The 17,500-nt window shown below is 43.7% G+C and overlaps 1 protein-coding gene across 1 annotated transcript in view; it reads left to right on the top strand.

The window, feature by feature from the left end:
* Nucleotides 1–2,747: 2,747 nt before the first annotated feature.
* The window catches only part of slc16a1b (solute carrier family 16 member 1b), a 39,148-nt gene continuing 24,395 nt past the window's right edge, over nt 2,748–17,500 (top strand). The window contains exons 1-2 of the mRNA XM_031566851.1: nt 2,748–2,918; nt 3,764–3,821. The gene's annotated coding sequence lies outside the window, so the exon portion shown is untranslated. The remainder of the gene's footprint in view (nt 2,919–3,763; nt 3,822–17,500) is intronic.

The raw sequence follows: 17,500 nt of genomic DNA, 5'->3' as shown, positions 1-17,500 counted from the left end.
ACACACACACGCACAGACACACACAGGACACACACACACATGCGCCCACACACACACACAGATTGTTGTACAGCGAGCTTAAGACAAGTGCCCCAGGACCAGGTTCATAGCCTATCCATGCTCCCACTAAACAACATATAGATGTTAAGGGGCCCCGGCGCCCCACAGCGTCTAAACCCTCTATTCCCTTAACCCCCCCCCCCCTAAAAAGCAGGTCATCCCTGTACCACACCCCAACCGGCAGCCGGTGGGCCCACCACATGACCCCCCCCCCCCCACACACACACACACACACACACACACACACACACACACTAAGAGGTTAATGAAGCTAACCAGCCGTCAGTTAAACTCATTACCACAGAGCATGACACCAATAATCTGACTGTTACACACACACACACACACACACACACACACGCACGCACACACACACCCCCCTTTACAGTGACTACTCCTCCCGCAAGCAAAAGCCCATGTCAATGTTCCAGAGCAGTGAAGTAGTGACACACACACACACACACACACCATTAATATGGTGACAGTGGATTGAATGTGAATCATATTAATATAGTGAGTGGATTGAATCTAAATCTGAATCATATTAATATGGTGACAGTGGATTGAATCTGAATCTGAATCATATTAATATAGTGACAGTGGATTGAATCTGAATCTGAATATATTAATATGGTGACAGTGGATTGAATGTGAATCTGAATCATATTAATATAGTGTAAGAAATAAAGGAAGTTTCTTTGTTTCTGATGAAGCAATCTTTATTCCAGTAAAGTGCAGTAACGAAGCACGTGTAACATACTCAGGATTCAGCGGTGTAGGTCTGAACAACAAGCATCTCCAATTCTAGCCATTAATACTGTTTTAAGACACCTCCTAGGCTTTGAATGTAAATGAGCTAGGCTTGTAATGCAAACCCACTCCAGGCTTTTGTTGTTCTGTATGATAATCAGGTTTCTCTGACCTGCTCACTGATGGTTCTCAATGGCCTACCACCATTCCCACACTATGATTAATTGCAGTCACTCACACCTTTAGTTTGCTTCCTGACCCAAGGTGTCTGAGCAAATCCAGTGTGGGGACCTTTCCTTTGTTACCATGATAAGATTACCATATTGAATATTAGGCTGGCCAACTTTTGGTGGCCACAGCAGCTGCTTTGGTCATCTTACAATAGTGACAGTGGATTGAATCTGAAGCATATTAATATGGTGACAGTGGATTGAATCTGAATCTGAAGCATATTAATGTAGTGACAGTGGATTGAATCTGAATCTGAAGCATATTAATGTAGTGACAGAGTGGATTGATTCTTCCTGTTTACGCTCCATTCACAATGTGACATAAACCAAGCCTGCGGGATCCTCGGCTACGCGTATGCAAAAGGCATTGTGTGTTCAGACTTGATCTGTTTTTTCTTTTTAAAGGTTCAACTGATTACTCACACACACACACTCACACACACAAACACACACACTCCCAAATCAACTTTTAACTAAGTTTCCGCCGTTTAGAAGCCAGAGGGGAGAGGAAAAAAGTCATTACTCAGGTCTGTTCTCTTTGTGGTGTAAGTGTGTGTGTAAATGTGTGTGTATGAGTGTGTGTTTGACTGGCTGAGGTCATTAGTCAGAGAAGCCTCAGGCACTGGTTTCCTCCTCAGTTCTCTCGTTCTCCTGGAGCCCTTTGGCGGAACCTCAAGAGTCCTCTCTTTCTCCGGGAGCCCAGTGGCGGAACCTCAAGAGTCTTCTCATTTCTCCCGGAACCCAGTGGCAGAACCTCTTTAAGCCCATTCGGGCCCTGTTCCTTGTTCCACAGAGACGGATCTGTGTGTGTGTATGTGTGTACGCGTGCGTGTGTGTGTGAACACCCTGCAGCAGCAGCAGCAGCAGCAGCAGCAGCAGCCTGGAGTGGGTTGGGCCCTGTTCCTTGTTCCCCAGAGACGGATCTGTGTGTGTGTGTGTGTGTGTTTGTGTGTGTGTGTGTGTGTGTACCCTGCAGCAGCAGCAGCAGCAGCAGCTGGATTTCGACATACAACTCCTTATCAGATGGAAAGGAGCTCCCAAAAGAAAGACACAGCGGGTTGGACTGGGTGTGTGTGTGTGTGAAGAAAGACACAGCGGGCTGGACTGTGTGTGTGTGTGTGTGAAGAAAGACACAGCGGGCTGGACTGTGTGTGTGTGTGAAGAAAGACCCAGCGGGCTGGACTGTGTGTGTGTGTGTGTGTGTGTGTGTGAAGAAAGACTGGGCTCCCTGCCATGTAGACGCTCTCCCTGCGGTCCACAGATAAACACCGAACGGGACGTCGCTCGTGTCTCTCATTCTAACGTGTCGTAGACTAATAGAGGGGAAATTACAAGACTTCTACTGTTTGCAACAACGCATGGACCATTCTCCCACTTCAATCACCATAATTAGCCAAACACATTAGACCAAATTACAGTTCAAGTTTGTGGGTAGGTCCTGCCTACAGAGTGTAACTGCCCTCTGTTTAAACTGACCAGACTGACCAGAGCGAGTTTTCTAACAAAGCGTATTTCCCTCGTCTTGTGTTTCTGATGTTTTCCACTGCTAGGCAGACTGTGTGTGCAGCACCCGTCTTGGTCTATAAATTTTGCTCGCCTAGAACGGCACTGTCAGTTGAAGGACGAAGCGAAGCTGCAAGGCGCAGGTGATCTGTGCGTGTCTGTCACCAACGTGGCTCGTGTGTCCAGCTAATTATGCTGGGGTAGGAGGGGACTCGCGCGCATGCGCACTTCCGTTCAGCGAACCCATGCCGACATTTCATACAAGCGCGGTCAGGAAAGTTTTCGCATTCCCATGAACACGTTTCTTCGTGTCAGGCGGACAGAGACGGCTACGCGAAGAACACTCTTCTCCTCGCTAAGAAGCGCCATTCAGAGGTATGTTGAAACATATTTTCATCGACGTCCTTTTGGCATAGAGTGCGGCAGCGACACACTCACTCCGGGTCCGTTAGCATTGCTTTCAGTCCAGCATCACTACATGCATGTGTGAAACCACCGGAGCGCTAACGGAGTGAGTGGTTGATTCAGCTAGCCACGCCGGCACCAGCTCTGAATAGAATTAGCGACTGCATCCTGCGTGCTGTCTGTAATGTGAAAGAGCATCTTTATTGTTTGCCTCTTTGAATGAATGTAGACACTACCAGTGGTCCCAATGGCGTTAAGACATGTCCCCCCTGCAGTTCGCATACCTATGCAGAAGCATTTTGAATTGTTCCGTTCACCGTGGCTGTTCCTAGCCGGGTGTTGGTACACAATAGGGAGAGGACAATAAGGGGGTGTGAAACGGGGGAGAGAGAGGGTCTTTTAATGGGGGAGGTGTCGCTGTTCGCTGCGCTGAACTGAACGTGAGAGGCGACCTTGAGCGTCTCTTCTACCCGAACCTGAACTTGTTAGCTTGACCTACGATACAGTCTCCTGCTGTCGTTATTTAGATGTCAGGAACACCGTGTGCCTCGCATCTCCTCTCCACTGAACTGTTACTATATTTGCCTCGATAGCCGAGCGTTTTGCGTGGCCTATTTGTACCATAGCCGTGTCTGTCGTTACACTTGCGTCATTCTAGCATCACGTGCGATGTATTGTGTATTGTAAAATGCACGAACGCTGAGCGGCTAAAATTCCCTGTGGTATTATGGCCGATTCTGTCTTAGACTCGTAGTGTGGGTTTTTATAAAATCATTAACACATTCCCCTCTATGTTCATGTCTCCCTTTACTCAGACCCGAGGTGAGAAGAGAGCTGTCCTGCCCGTGAGATTCAGCTCAAGTCAGCGCGCTGGTGAGTCTCTCCCTCTCCTAGCCATTGGCTCAGCAGCCATGTCCTCCCACACCAACTGCCCGAAGTCTCACTACATTCTTTTTAATGGCACTGGAAACTCCTGTGGCGAAAGTTATTGTCTGTGCTGAAATGGCTGTCCCCTGATTTGATCAAGTGAAAGCCTTTCCTCATTTCCTCATCAGAACGAAATATTATGAAATAGTGCTGAAGGCTGGGGTCAGTTATGGGGTAATAGACTCTTGCCATCTCCGCTGTGAGGCTGCCTCCTCAGCCACGGAGACCGCTGGTCTGATGAGAGAGCAGAGTCACGTGTGGATAGTGCCCGACTAGTGGCAAGCGCATGAACTTTCAAGGCTCGCATCAGACTTTGAGCTGGAGCTTGTATGGCAGAAGCCAAGCAGGTCGTAGTTTTATGACAGAGCAGCAAGTCTGGCTCTTATCTGGACTTTGTGTGTTTGTCCTCAGAGATGTTACTGAGGGGTGTGTGTGTGTGTGTGTGTGTGTGTGTGTGTGTTGCCTTGGGGTCAACCCTCTTCAGGGCACGGAACATCATCGAGTCCATCAGTCAGTGTGTTTACATGATGGTATAATTCGAATCTTTGCTTAGTCGGACTATGCTTTCTTTCGAGGGTAGGTGCTATTATCCCAATGTACATGGCAGTGAATAAATCGAATCATTGGCCGAAAGCATGTCATATCCGATACGAAAGGTGGCGCTGTTTTCATTACAACTAGTGGTGATACAGCCATTTCCGCTTGACCTCTTCACCACTACCAACAACAACAGTTGATTGAGCATGAATCGCGTCTGTTCATCGGTCCAGAAATGCGTGTTGCCTCTTGGGTTGTCCATCGCGTTGTTTGTTTGTTTTTGCTGGGCCAACGTGTTTATAAGTTACATTATTCAAAGGTGAAAGATAAAAGGCGAGAGAAACGCATGCACATTCACACACACACGCGCGCAAATAATGGGTTACAGCCAAAACGCATTGCCCTTCTGCCAGTTGCATCAAATTGTTTAGTACTTCTTCGCTGTCGATTTCCAAATCTGTGTGAATATTCATGAGAGCAAGTCCAGTCAGTCTTTTGTCAGTCATCGTACTTCGTAAGATATGTCTTAAGACGCCCCATTGTACTGAATGACCGCTCAGCAGACGCTGTGGAAACGGGCAAATGTGCCGAACTTTCCAGGGCTTGATAAAGCTCACTGCATTTGGGCTGTAGCTCATTTAGCTGTTTCCAGCTCTATATCTGCATCGTCAACGCTGGGCATTAGTTGTCCGTACTCCGATTTTATAGTTTCCCCATTGTAATAAATATGCATTCATGATATTTTTCTATGACCGAGTTTGACAGGTATTGGTCAGGTAATAGCCGAGTGACAGCTGATTTGCTTTCTGATTTGACAGTACTTATTCGTGGGTTTTTTCAGCGCCAGATAACCGAACAGAACTTAACTCAGGCTTGCCTCACGGGTACAATACCAAATTTCATCATATTTGATAGAATGAAGGACAAATTAGTTGTGAATACTATGACCGAGTTTGACAGGTATTGGTCAGGTAATAGCCGAGTGACAGCTGATTTCACAAGCATTAACTTTAAACCAGAATATTTTAACGTGCCGGCATAGTCGCCCCGTAATGCCGTGCAGCGGGCGCATACTGTTATACTCTATGTGATGCACTAGCTCAACGACGTTCCCTATATGTTCCTTACCGTTCTAATTACATGTCGTTGTTCTGTGTTGGGACAGAGCTTATACAGGTGGGTGACGGTAGCACAGTCTGTTCGTGGTAACTTGCACCAGGGCATAAAGCCCGTGCCATTGTGACAGTGTGTTGTGTTTTAGTGTTTAATAAAAAGCCATAACAAATATACCACGCTTCCGTGATTTGTTACAATATAATGGTCTTGCTTCTATAATGTATAAACACGTAGGTTACAGGGTGGGTGTGGCAGAGAGAGAGAGAGAGGGAGAGCGATGATGCACACGGATATATCAGATTTAGCGACCGGAGCAAAGTTATGTTGCTGTAACGTTGAACTCTTTGCAATCAATAAATACAGTACTTAATAGGCTAATTGATACAATATATCCTCGTTTGAGTGTGGTTGTTTGAGTGCAATGGGAGTGTATGATCGTTATTGTCTATAAAGCAGTGTTTCTCAAACTTTTTCAGACCAAGGACCACTTAGCCAATAAAAAAAAATTTGCGGACCATTTAACTAAATATCCCCGGAACAACATGCCTCCTACCCAAGACCTGGCGCCAGACAATTGTTAGCGCACACATGATTTTCGCGGGTGGGCTCTCCTTTTGTACGTACCAGTAGGCTAGTTATAGATATGACAATGCGCAAGGCAAAGCATCTGGAACCCTGCTCCATGCGTGACTTGGTTATGTTACAAACTATAGTTCGCTCACAGCCTCATACTCCCATCACACACTCACAGACATCACAAAACACAACGATGCGCATACTGACCGCAGTATTTCACTACCAACAGTAGGCTAGCCCACTGGCATTAATACAGCCATCCTAGTAGTCAACTTTTCATAATTAAGAGCTGTCATTATCCAACGTCACACAACACAGAATATAGCCTAGTTATCATCTTGCTGTCTCAGCGGGAGAAAAACACAGTGTTTTGAATGCAACTCCGCGGCGAGATAATTCCCAAATGAGGCTGAACCACTTTCTCCTTGTCTATGTTAGAGGCTTTCTCATTTAATTTTCTTTTCATAGTTCCTGTCTTAAGCCACCAATCCATGACCTTGTTAATAGATTAGGCAACTCTTTATTAGATTAGGCTACTACTGGCTGTGTTCTCTTCGTTCTGAGTTGTATGTTAGAAATGTCGCAATAATTTACTTGTGGCCGTCGCGGACCACACTTCATCATATTTGATAGAATGAAGAACAAATTAGTTGTGAATACTATCACCGAGTTTGAAAGGTATTTGGTCAGGTAACAGCCCTTTGACAGCTGATTTGCTTTCTGATTTGACAGTACTGCTGTGTGTTTTAAGCAAATAAAATGTGGACTGTTTACAAGCGGGCACCTGCTATCGTTGATTATACAGTAAATACGTTGTGAAATGAAACAAAAACACATCACAGTTAAAGATGTATTAGTATTGATTGATTCACATCGATATGAATGGATGACATGACTAACAAGTGGTGGGAAATTAATATGAAAGTATTTGTTCGGTGAATTAGCGCGTTCTGTCCAAACAGTCGCAGTCAACGTTTTTGTCAACACTGGCACCACATAAGTATCGTAATTTGAACGTCCTTATACGTTTTTAAGGAGGGGTTGTAAAGGTACTCATATCTTCGGACCTCTTCTGTTATGTTTGTTCATAGTCAACAAGAATAAGCTTGTGAGACAGTCTGCAGGATATTCATAAATAAACGTGTCATTAGTATGAACAGTTGAGACAACGTATCGTCTCTTTCGTCTTCCGGGTCACGACCTGGCAGGGAGGGAGGGAGGAGTGCGGCGGGATCTCAAGCATGCGCAAAGACGCAAAGTCCAGTTCCTTATCCAATTCACCGTTACATGCCGCAATAGTCGAACTATCAACTGGATCGGATCGAGTTATCCAGGGGTGTTAGTCCGACTGTGCGGTCCGACTACGATCCGACTAAGGTGCTTACATGAAACGGATAATGCGATTTCAGTCCGACTAAGGCAGTTATTCGAATCCATGTAACCACGGTCAGTGTCATGACCCCCTGCACACTGACATCAGCTGCCACTTGTGCCCATTTGGCTGTGTTGTGTGTGTGTGTGTGTGCGTGTGCGTGTGCGTGTGTGCGCGCCCATTTGGCTGTGTAGTCTTCAGCCCCGTGTTGTGTGCCATTAGTCTCAGGTCAATGAGTTGAGTGTGACCAGGTAGTGAGGGGGTGCTGACTGGTAGTGTCCCAGAGGCTCAGAGAGACAGAGGCTGCTTCTAGAAGGAGTCTGTGTCTGACGCTGGCCAGGGGAGATGCTTCTGGAGGGAGTCTGTGTCTGACGCTGGCCAGGGGAGATGCTTCTGGAGGGAGTCTGTGTATGACCCTGGCCAGGAGAGATGCTTCTGGAGGGAGTCTGTGTCTGACCCTGGCCAGGAGAGATGCTTCTGGAGGGAGTCTGTGTCTGACCCTGGCCAGGAGAGATGCTTCTGGAGGGAGTCTGTGTCTGACCCTGGCCAGGGGAGATGCTTCTGGAGGGAGTCTGTGTCTGACCCTGGCCACAGGAGATGCTGCTGGAGGGAGTCTGTGTCTGACCCTGGCCAAGAGGAGGTTTGATTCCATGAGAACTGAGCAGCAAGAAGAACCTTCCTGATCGGAACATGGGCCGCCAGAGTGTTCTGTGACGGTGTTGCCATGGCTGCTAGAATGCTCTTGACCAAAGCTCTATTTTTGACCGGGAGAAGGTGTGCTAGCGTAACCTTGTGCTGTCTGTGTGTGTGTGTGTGTGTCCTTGAACACTCAGCATGATTGACAGACAGATTGTTGGATTGTTCTCTTCTCTTGGACGTGACCTGTCACACAGGTGCCCCTCTGTTCTCTCTGGAATTTATCCACTGATCTTTACTTTCAGCCTTTATCTGTATATCTCTCACTCTCTCACTCACTCACTCTCTCTCACGCTGTCCCTCTCACACATTCTCTCTCTCTCTCTCTCTCTCTCTCTCTCTCTCTCTCTCTTACTCACTCTCACTCTCTCCTTTCCTCTCTCTCTCTCTTACTCACTCTCATTTCCTCTCCCTCTCTCTTATTCACTCTCACTCTCTCTCCCTCTCTCTCTCTCTCCCTCTCGTTCTCTCTCTCCATTTCCAAAGAAGATCCTGTTAGTTGTTCCCTGGAGCCCCAGAGGGATCAGCAGCAGGGCACAACATTAACTATTTGGCTGCTAGACGACAAAAGTTATTTTATATTAATTTATATTAAAATATATGTATATATTTTTTAGCATATTTTCATAGATGAAGTTACTGGCCTATTGTCCACCACCCATAGATTGGACTTAAGACACGCACAGTCTTCATGGAGAGGCATTGTGGACCTCGGACTTGATTGGCTGACACTGAACGAGGACTTGATTGGGTGATACTGAAGGAGGATGATACTGAACTAGGACTTGATTGGTTGATACTGAACGAGGTGTCTTTTTAGTGAATATGTGGGTTGGCTTGGCTAGGGGAATGATTGGACTTTTGGTTCAGAGTCTGTGTGGTTTGGCAGCGTATGGGAAACGGCATGAACACACACACACACACACACACACACACACACACACACAGCATGAACACACACACATCAGATGTACTCTTGCAGATACAGAAAGACACACTATACTAATAAAGATACTATTATTAGTACTTATTTTATTAATCAATTACTTTTCTGTGCTGTTTTGACATTGATGAATACTATATAATAACTAGTTACATCTACTTATATTTATGTAGTTAATTATTAATTACAGATACTAATAATTCATTAATCAGATACTACCATCTGGTCTGCCTAATGTGTGACCCACTTGGCACAGCAGTAAGGGAAGTTATTAGTAGGGTTGGGTACCGAGAACCGGTACCAATATGGAACCGGTTCCAATACAACCGGTACCTACCCGGACCGAAATGCAACGCAGATTTCGGTGCTTCATTTCGGTGCCTGAACACGGTCGCTAGGCAGATTCTGTGGGGCACATGTAAAACTGCCCCAGCTCCCAATGTAAACTTTGTCAACAGTCTTATCTGATAAATGCCGAAATGAAGCACCGAAATCTGCGTTGCATTTCGGTCCGGGTAGGTACCGGTTGTATTGGAACCGGTTCTGATATGACAGTGAAGAGCAGGCAAGCACAAACAAAACTAGCCATCAACCTTTTAACAGAGAAAATACCGAAAGGTAAACGGTCAAAAGTGTGGCTGTATTTCGCACAAAAAGATTCAAACATCGCGACGTGCAGCAAATGCAACAAAATAATTGCGTGAAAAGAGGGGCGAGAAGGCAAGAGTCAACGGCAGATCAGCAACCGAAGACTGAAAAATATACGGAGATGACAGCTAAACTACCAACGGTAGTCTCTTAAAGGGGCAGTACACATTTTCTAGTACTCAGTGTGTTCAAGTAACAAGAGTAACTATAAACAAGATAGAAAAGATATGTATAAACAAATCATAAAATGGTGAAATTTCATGAAATAAATGCAAACAAAATAATACATTTTTGACTCCAAAGGCCAATATGCTCATATTTTTGCAAAAGAAGTTTGAAGCTGTTTTTTGTATTTATTTTTATTTATTTAAGTATACTATAAACTGTTGTTTACAGTTAATATAATGTTCATAGTTTGAAGTTAAAAAGTTTGAAGCTGTAGTTGGAAGCCAAGTGTTTTGTATGTATTTATATTTATAATATACTTTAAACAGTTCATATATTGTTCAATTTGAAGAAAAAAAAATGCCTTGGCAATAAAAAAAGCCTTTCTTTAATGTCGTCAATCGTCGCTTTGTGCTTTAAAAAAAAAAAGTAGCAGTTCAGGCACCGGTATCATTTTAAAAGTATCGGTTTAGCACCAGTATCGGAAAAAACCCAAACGATACCCATCCCTAATTGTGTACTTTCAGATACATATCTGTGTGTACAGGCCTCATCGACAGCATCGGAGAGGGTTTTCTCCTGTGCAGGTCATGCGATTAGTCAGGAAAGGTGTCGCATTTTGCCGGAGAAGGCAAATATGCTGATATTTCTACAAAAGAATTGCTGAAGTATTGAAGCTGTAGTGTGTGTACAGAGTGTGTGTGTGTGTTTTGTATTTATTTGTATTTATTTAAGTATAGTCTAAACTTTTGTTAACAGTTCATATATTATTTAAGTTTTAAGTTAAAAAGTGTTTTGTATTTATTTATATATATAATCTACTTTAAACAGTTCATATATTTGGCAATAAAAAAAGCCTTTCTTAATTTTTTTTTTTATAAAAGTATCGGTTCCGGCACCGTTTAGGCACCGGTATCGTTTTAAAAGTACCGGTTATGTACCGGTATCGGATAAAAACCAAACGATACCCATCCCTAGTTATTAGTGCCATTATTCAGTTGCCCACACACACACACACACACACACACACACACACACACACACAGTATTCTGCTGATTGTATAAGTCTGCAAGGACACACACCACCTGCCCCACAAATCACACGTCTGAGTCTGGTGTGTGTGTATGTGTGTGTGTGTGTGTGTGTGTGCCTGTTTGCAGAGTTCAGGGAAAGTATCAAAAAGCTGCCACGCCTGGACGATAAACACGCTGGTTACAACTTAAACACAAAACCACATTGGAGAGCCGTTTGAGATGAGACTGTGCTAAGCACACACACACACAAGCACACACACACACTCTTGCTCACACACACACACACACGCACACATTGGAGAGCTGTTTGAGATGAGACTGTGATAAGCTCACACACACACACACACACACACACACTGACACTAAGATAGATACACTAAAATAGGTACGCTAAGATAAGGTACGCTAAGATAAATGACCCCGCTAAGATGCTACTTGGGCTAAATGGCTCTTTAAACAAAGAGCAGCCGGGAGATCCAGAGGAGATAACATCACTCTTAGACACCGCTGACACACACACACACACTCTACACTCTCTCTCTCACACACACACACACACACACGCGCACACACACACTCACACTCCTGCACACACATTAACACACACACTCACTCTTGCACACACATTAACACACACTGGCACTAAGATAGGTACACTAAAATAGTTACGCTAAGATAAGGTACGCTAAGATAAATGATGCTACTTGGAGATTGGGCTAAATGGCTCTTTAAACAAAGAGCAGCCAGGAGATCCAGAGGAGATAGCATCACTCTTAGACACCCCTGAAACACACACACTCTCTATCTCTCTCACACACACACACACACACACACACACACACACACTCTCGAACACCACTGAGACTTGTTTTAGGCTACATTAAACAAACATGGTGTCAGCTAAGATGGAGAGCCTTGGTGTTGGCACTAGGCTTTGGTCCATGGTGTAGTAGACACACACACACACACACACACACACACTCTCGAACACCACTGATAATTGTTTTAGGCTACATTAAACCTTGGTGTTGGCACTAGGCTTTGGTCCATGGTGTAGTAGTTTTCATTCTGGAGGCTGAGGGGAGAATGTTGTTTGTTTGAGTTTTTTAAATTCGTAGATGTTAAAGATGTGGGCCTATTGAGAAAAGACTTGAGTGGTGAATTGTGATTTGGCTAAATGTCGGTGTAGTTTGAGGCTATTAGAGAGTGTGTGTGTGTGTGTGTAGCTGTATTTTGGTTAAGAGTTTGGCACTATGCCATCTGAGCCTTGACTAAGTAGTTTCAGGCAGTGCTAGCCTGTGTTGCGCCATGGCTAGGAGCGATGCTAGTTTGAGGCTGTGCTATCGGTATTAGGGCTGAACGATTTGGGAAAATAATCTAATTGCGATTTTTTACCAAAATATTGCGATTGCGATTTATTATGCGATTTTTTAAATTTTTTTTATCCTCTTTTTTTCCCAACAAAACGTAATGAATTATTTAAATATGACCAACATTAGATACATTTATTGTAAAATATTCTTTCCCATATTTTACATTTTTATTTAACTGCTCATTACAGAAACAAGAACCACTGTGCATTTAAGTAATTTAAAAAAGTCATTTTAAGTATAAACACTAGGCATGCACTTTTTAAACACTGTGTGCAAAATGTATCATCTTAAAAAAAATAAATTTTTTTTTTTTTTTTTTTAGCCCACGTTTTTTAATCGCGAACGTTGCGGTTAGAAAATCGCGTTCTATCATATCGCGATTAAATCGCAAATGCAATTAATCGTTCAGCCCTAATCGGTATTGAGCTTTGATTAAGTGTTGCCTAATTGTGGTTGTAGTTTAAGCCTATTCTCCTTGCTGTATTGGACTTTGGTCAAGTGTTTTAATTAGGGGCAGTGGCTCCTGCATGTGCTGTGTTGGTCTTTGGTTAAGTGATGTTGTAGTTCGGGGCAGGGCGAGCTGCAGGAGCTAGCTGCAGGAGTTAGCCGCTCATTAGCGCTCGGTGAGGGTAAATGGCTGTGCTGTGGCGGTGTCCTCCCCTCAGAAGCCCAGCCAATAGTTCAGATAGCAACTTAGGGAAAGAACAGACCGCATGACTTCACACACACCGATACACAGTTTTGGTTCTTTTTGACTTGTTGGCTGTCACAGTCTTACACCTAACACCCCCCCCCCCCCCCCCCTTCCTGGTTGGTGTTTTTGTAGGCAATTGGCTGTGACACACACACACACTCAGTCCTAGGTGGTGTTTTTGTTCTTTGGGCATCAGAGGAATGTCTCAGTCGATCGAGGTTGAAAGCGAGGGGCACTAGAGGATTGGCCTCGTTCTGTGTTTGTGTGTGAAAGAGGGAGTGACGGCCAACTACCCCAAGAAGAAAAACACAGCCCAAGACAGGGCTTCTTGAGTGTGCGTGTGTGTGTCTGTGTGTGTGTGTGTGGGAAAGATGACTAACAGGTCTACAGAACAACTCCCCACCTAAGACCCGGCTGAGAACCCATCGGTCCCTACTGCAGTTCAGCTGACATTCAGGTCTCATCTGTCCAGGGTTTTTCCTGCATAGAGAAAATTTGGGCGCGCGCCTAAGCCGTTTTCCCGAGCGCCTACAACAAATCCCGAGCAAAAAAAAAAGTCCGCGATAAAAAATAAATAAAAAAAAGCTGTCATTCATGGCGCAATTCAGCCTAATGGTGTTTTGAGCCCTCACCGTCGACTTCAAGGCAGCAGCTTCTCCCACCCCCTGAGCCAATCATTGAAAAGAGGCTGCTCCAAGCTTGCCAGTTTAGAGAATACTTGGTTTGAATTTCAGATTTGAGCAAGCAACTTAATGTAGCTAGCTTTTAGCTGTGTTTTAAACCAAGGCACTTCAAAAATGTTGTTTACAACCTGCTTACAAATCTGGTTAAAACCACTAGTGAAGGTGTTTTAGAATAATATTAATGCCATATACAATAACTGACTTTATGTTAACACCACTAATTAATGTTAGCTGTCTAATTATTTAGCGCAATGCTAGCATGCATCTACCGTAATTTGATTTTTAACCAAGGTAGCCTATTGTACTGCAAAATATTGATCGCGACCTGTTTACAAATCTGGTTAAAAAAATAAAGGTGACCTGTTATTTATAGATATGAATTATTTCGCTCAGGTGGTGGGATGCGCCTTCATCACGCGTGCAATGCATGTTCAAATATGGTCTCAATAGTATGTTTCAAGTATAGGCTTCAGCCGAAACCTCGTTCTGTTTTGATCAATAGTAATCGAGTTGATAAGCGTGTCTTCTTGTCTGAACAATACGCAACTGTGAGGTGCGCGAATGGACAGAGCGGCCAACTGCCAATCACTCAACTTGCGTATGGATCCTGACTTCATCAGTCGGCGGTGATTTTGAGCATAACATTCCATTTTCAGTATTCATGGCTTTCAATGTATTACAATATCTGCTATGTTGAGGACCTACACAGGTGTAGGCTATTATTTGATTTGTTTACCCGTTTGAACGAGTACCAGTAGACCGCGGGGCCTCGGGAGAGGCAGACAACCGCATTGGTTTATCAATGAAAGCTCAGCTCGTTCGGAGGAGAGCGGATATATTTGTGTTGCATCTCGAATTAATATTATCATTGATAAACCGGTGCGGTTGTAAACTGTCGTTCCGCTGCGAGGGCCAGCCCGACGTGCACGAATACACCTGTACAAATGCAAATGAAATGTCCACTCAAAATGCTGACAAAAGTTTGATTTCCAACGCAGCCTCCATCGGTGGGCCATGTGAAGTAGAGTGTTGAGCGGCAGAGGCAGTAACCAGTAGAAAGCGTTCAAGTAAGCCAAAAAGGTGCAGATTTATTTATGCTGCCGGCAGGTGAACAGACAAGACGCACTTTACATTTAACAGAACTAACTTTCCCAACACAAACAAATAAAAATAGTAGTTCTACTGACTTGCAATAAATAGCTTAATTGATTAGGACAGTCATCCTCTCACCTCAGAGGACAAAGCTAGACTCCCTGCCATTACCTGGATGCAGGTTATATTCACCCTAACCCCTCCTCCCAGGAGTTAACCATTATACTTTAATCAATTATCTAAACAGACATATCTTTTTACTCTTAACCATGTATCATGCATACAATACTTTACATTGAGCATCATCATATGCACAAACATATTACTTTGGCTTCTGACAGCCAGTTACAATGTCCTTTTTCCATACGGACGAAAACCCCCGTCTCAAGTGGAACCGTCCATTATTTCCCGCTTCTGCGTGAATAAGGAAGATGTTTCCATATGCGCTCTGCTTCGGTTAGTTGCCGGTTAGACTGCAGGTGAGCTCCGCGATTTAATTGCACTTTCCTTTTTGTCCCATGCGTGCTCATTCTCACAGGCTCATAGTCCACCAAGCACTCCCTCTAACGTTCGCTGCACACTTATTAACTAACCGTAACAAATCTTCCGTCTTTCCGTGTGCTATTTATAGTGACGGTGCATATTTCGCTCCGTCACAGGCCAATAGAAGTTAAACACACTATTAAACATATTTGTGGACAGTTTTAATAATAAAAACAAAAATAATGGTATGTAGGTTTGTATAATAAAAATGAATAGTAATAATAGATAAACTTGATTTTCATAATTTGTGTGTTCCATTTCTGACCTGGTTAGTTCTAGATTCTATTGATATACATTTCAGTAGTTTGCATATATATGTAAAGAGGTAAACCTTAATAATCTTTCAACCATACATGATAGCACCATGGGGCTTGGACTATTGTCAATCTATTTGAATCTAAAGTGGAAGCAAAATGATTTCCTGAAGCATATCCTCATTATTTATGAAATGGTAAAATGTAAGCTACCAGGTGACATGGTAACACAGACTGCGCGCACAGCGCGCACATTTTTTTTTGGAGCACCGAAGACCCATTTTGACCCAGGAAAAACCCTGCTATCTCCGCTGTGGGATGCTGCTGTAGTCTCTCCACCTGATCTACTTGGAGAAACCCCCGGCCTACACCTACCCACCCCCACCACACTGTCATGCACTTATTCTACCCCATACTCTGTGCTAGCATTTACCTGCATTGTGAATAATTGCCACCATCAACATAGTTTTCTGTTCCATTACTCTACTTACCCTTGTAATAGTAACCGTACAAGCACACTGTACACCCAATAAGCTGTTCTAGAATACTTGAATGCTATCATGTATATATCATGTTATATTTGTATGTATTGTATACATTTACCACATGTATGCTAGTTTGCTCATCGTGATACGTGTTTGAATTCATCTGCCATGTTTATGATTGTCTCCCCTCCCCTTCTGCCACCCCCCACCCCACACTTCTTTTTCTATCTCTACCTCTCTACCGGCTCTAAGCAGATGAGCCCCCCGAGGTTCTGTAACTCTTTGACACTCGCTGCTAGTAAGGACAGCCCCGTTGATTTGAATCAGAATCACTTTTGCCATTATCACACGCTTGCATGCAAATACTACACTGTGTTACAAGGCTGCAGCATCTGACCACGTGTTGTTTGGCTACATCATAATAACAATAACAATTTTCAACATACCTGGTCCTTTTTAAGCGTGATCTGGCCCATTTCTCTGTTCCCTACAAATGAGCGTATTACTTTGTACACCCTTTCTCCTGCACGGACTCTTATGATGTATGTCATTGGCAGGTAGCCAGTCTTCTCCCCAATCTTTCCCTGAACAAAAACATACATACATACACACATAACAACATGCATGTTCAATTAATTAACAAACAAATTAGGTAAATATGCATATAACGTATTGTGAAATTTGTATTTTTAGTCATCTCTGCATGCTGTATTTCTTGTTTAAACAAATAGATAATATTTATTCCCTGTAACCAATGTTGCTTACAAGCTAGACTTGAAAGATGGTGTGGTATGTAGCTAGCCCCTACTCTTGAAAGATGGTGTGGTATGTAGCTAGCCACTACTCTTGGAAAAGGTTTCGAGTTGAGTTTCGGCGTTGAGCCTATTTTTCACACATGAGGTAAGCGTGAGGAAAGTGGTTCTCAGCAAAAATAGACTGTAAAAAGATGTTTTAATAGTTATATTGACATCATACTTGCAACATTACATAAACTGATGCCTGGGCTATATGTGACAGACATGACAAATATAAATATGTGGAAGCTACATCTGTACTGTTTAGTAATCCAATGTAGGCTAGAATTACGTTAGAAAGAAAGAAATAGAATAGAAAAGCCTTTATTGTCATTGTATTTGCATACAATTAAATTTGGAGCGCTGCTCCGTGTGGTGCGACGAGGGACAACATATAACACAACATACTCTGTAACACAACAACAACATATAATATATATTCACCGCGGGAGTTTTCCTCCTTAATTCTGGTCGGTGTCTACATACCACCTCAAGCCTGCGTTCGCGAGGCGCTACAGCACCTGGCTGACCAGATAACCAGCATGGAGTGAAAACATCCAGACTCCCTTCTCATTATCCTTGGGGATTTTAACAGAGCAAACCTCAGCCACTAACTGGC

The sequence above is a fragment of the Clupea harengus genome, chromosome 4 (assembly GCF_900700415.2).
Source record: "Clupea harengus chromosome 4, Ch_v2.0.2, whole genome shotgun sequence".
Taxonomy (NCBI): Eukaryota; Metazoa; Chordata; class Actinopteri; order Clupeiformes; family Clupeidae; genus Clupea; species Clupea harengus.
The sequence above is the reverse complement of the archived record's forward strand: the minus strand, read 5'-3'. Positions and strand labels throughout refer to the sequence as shown.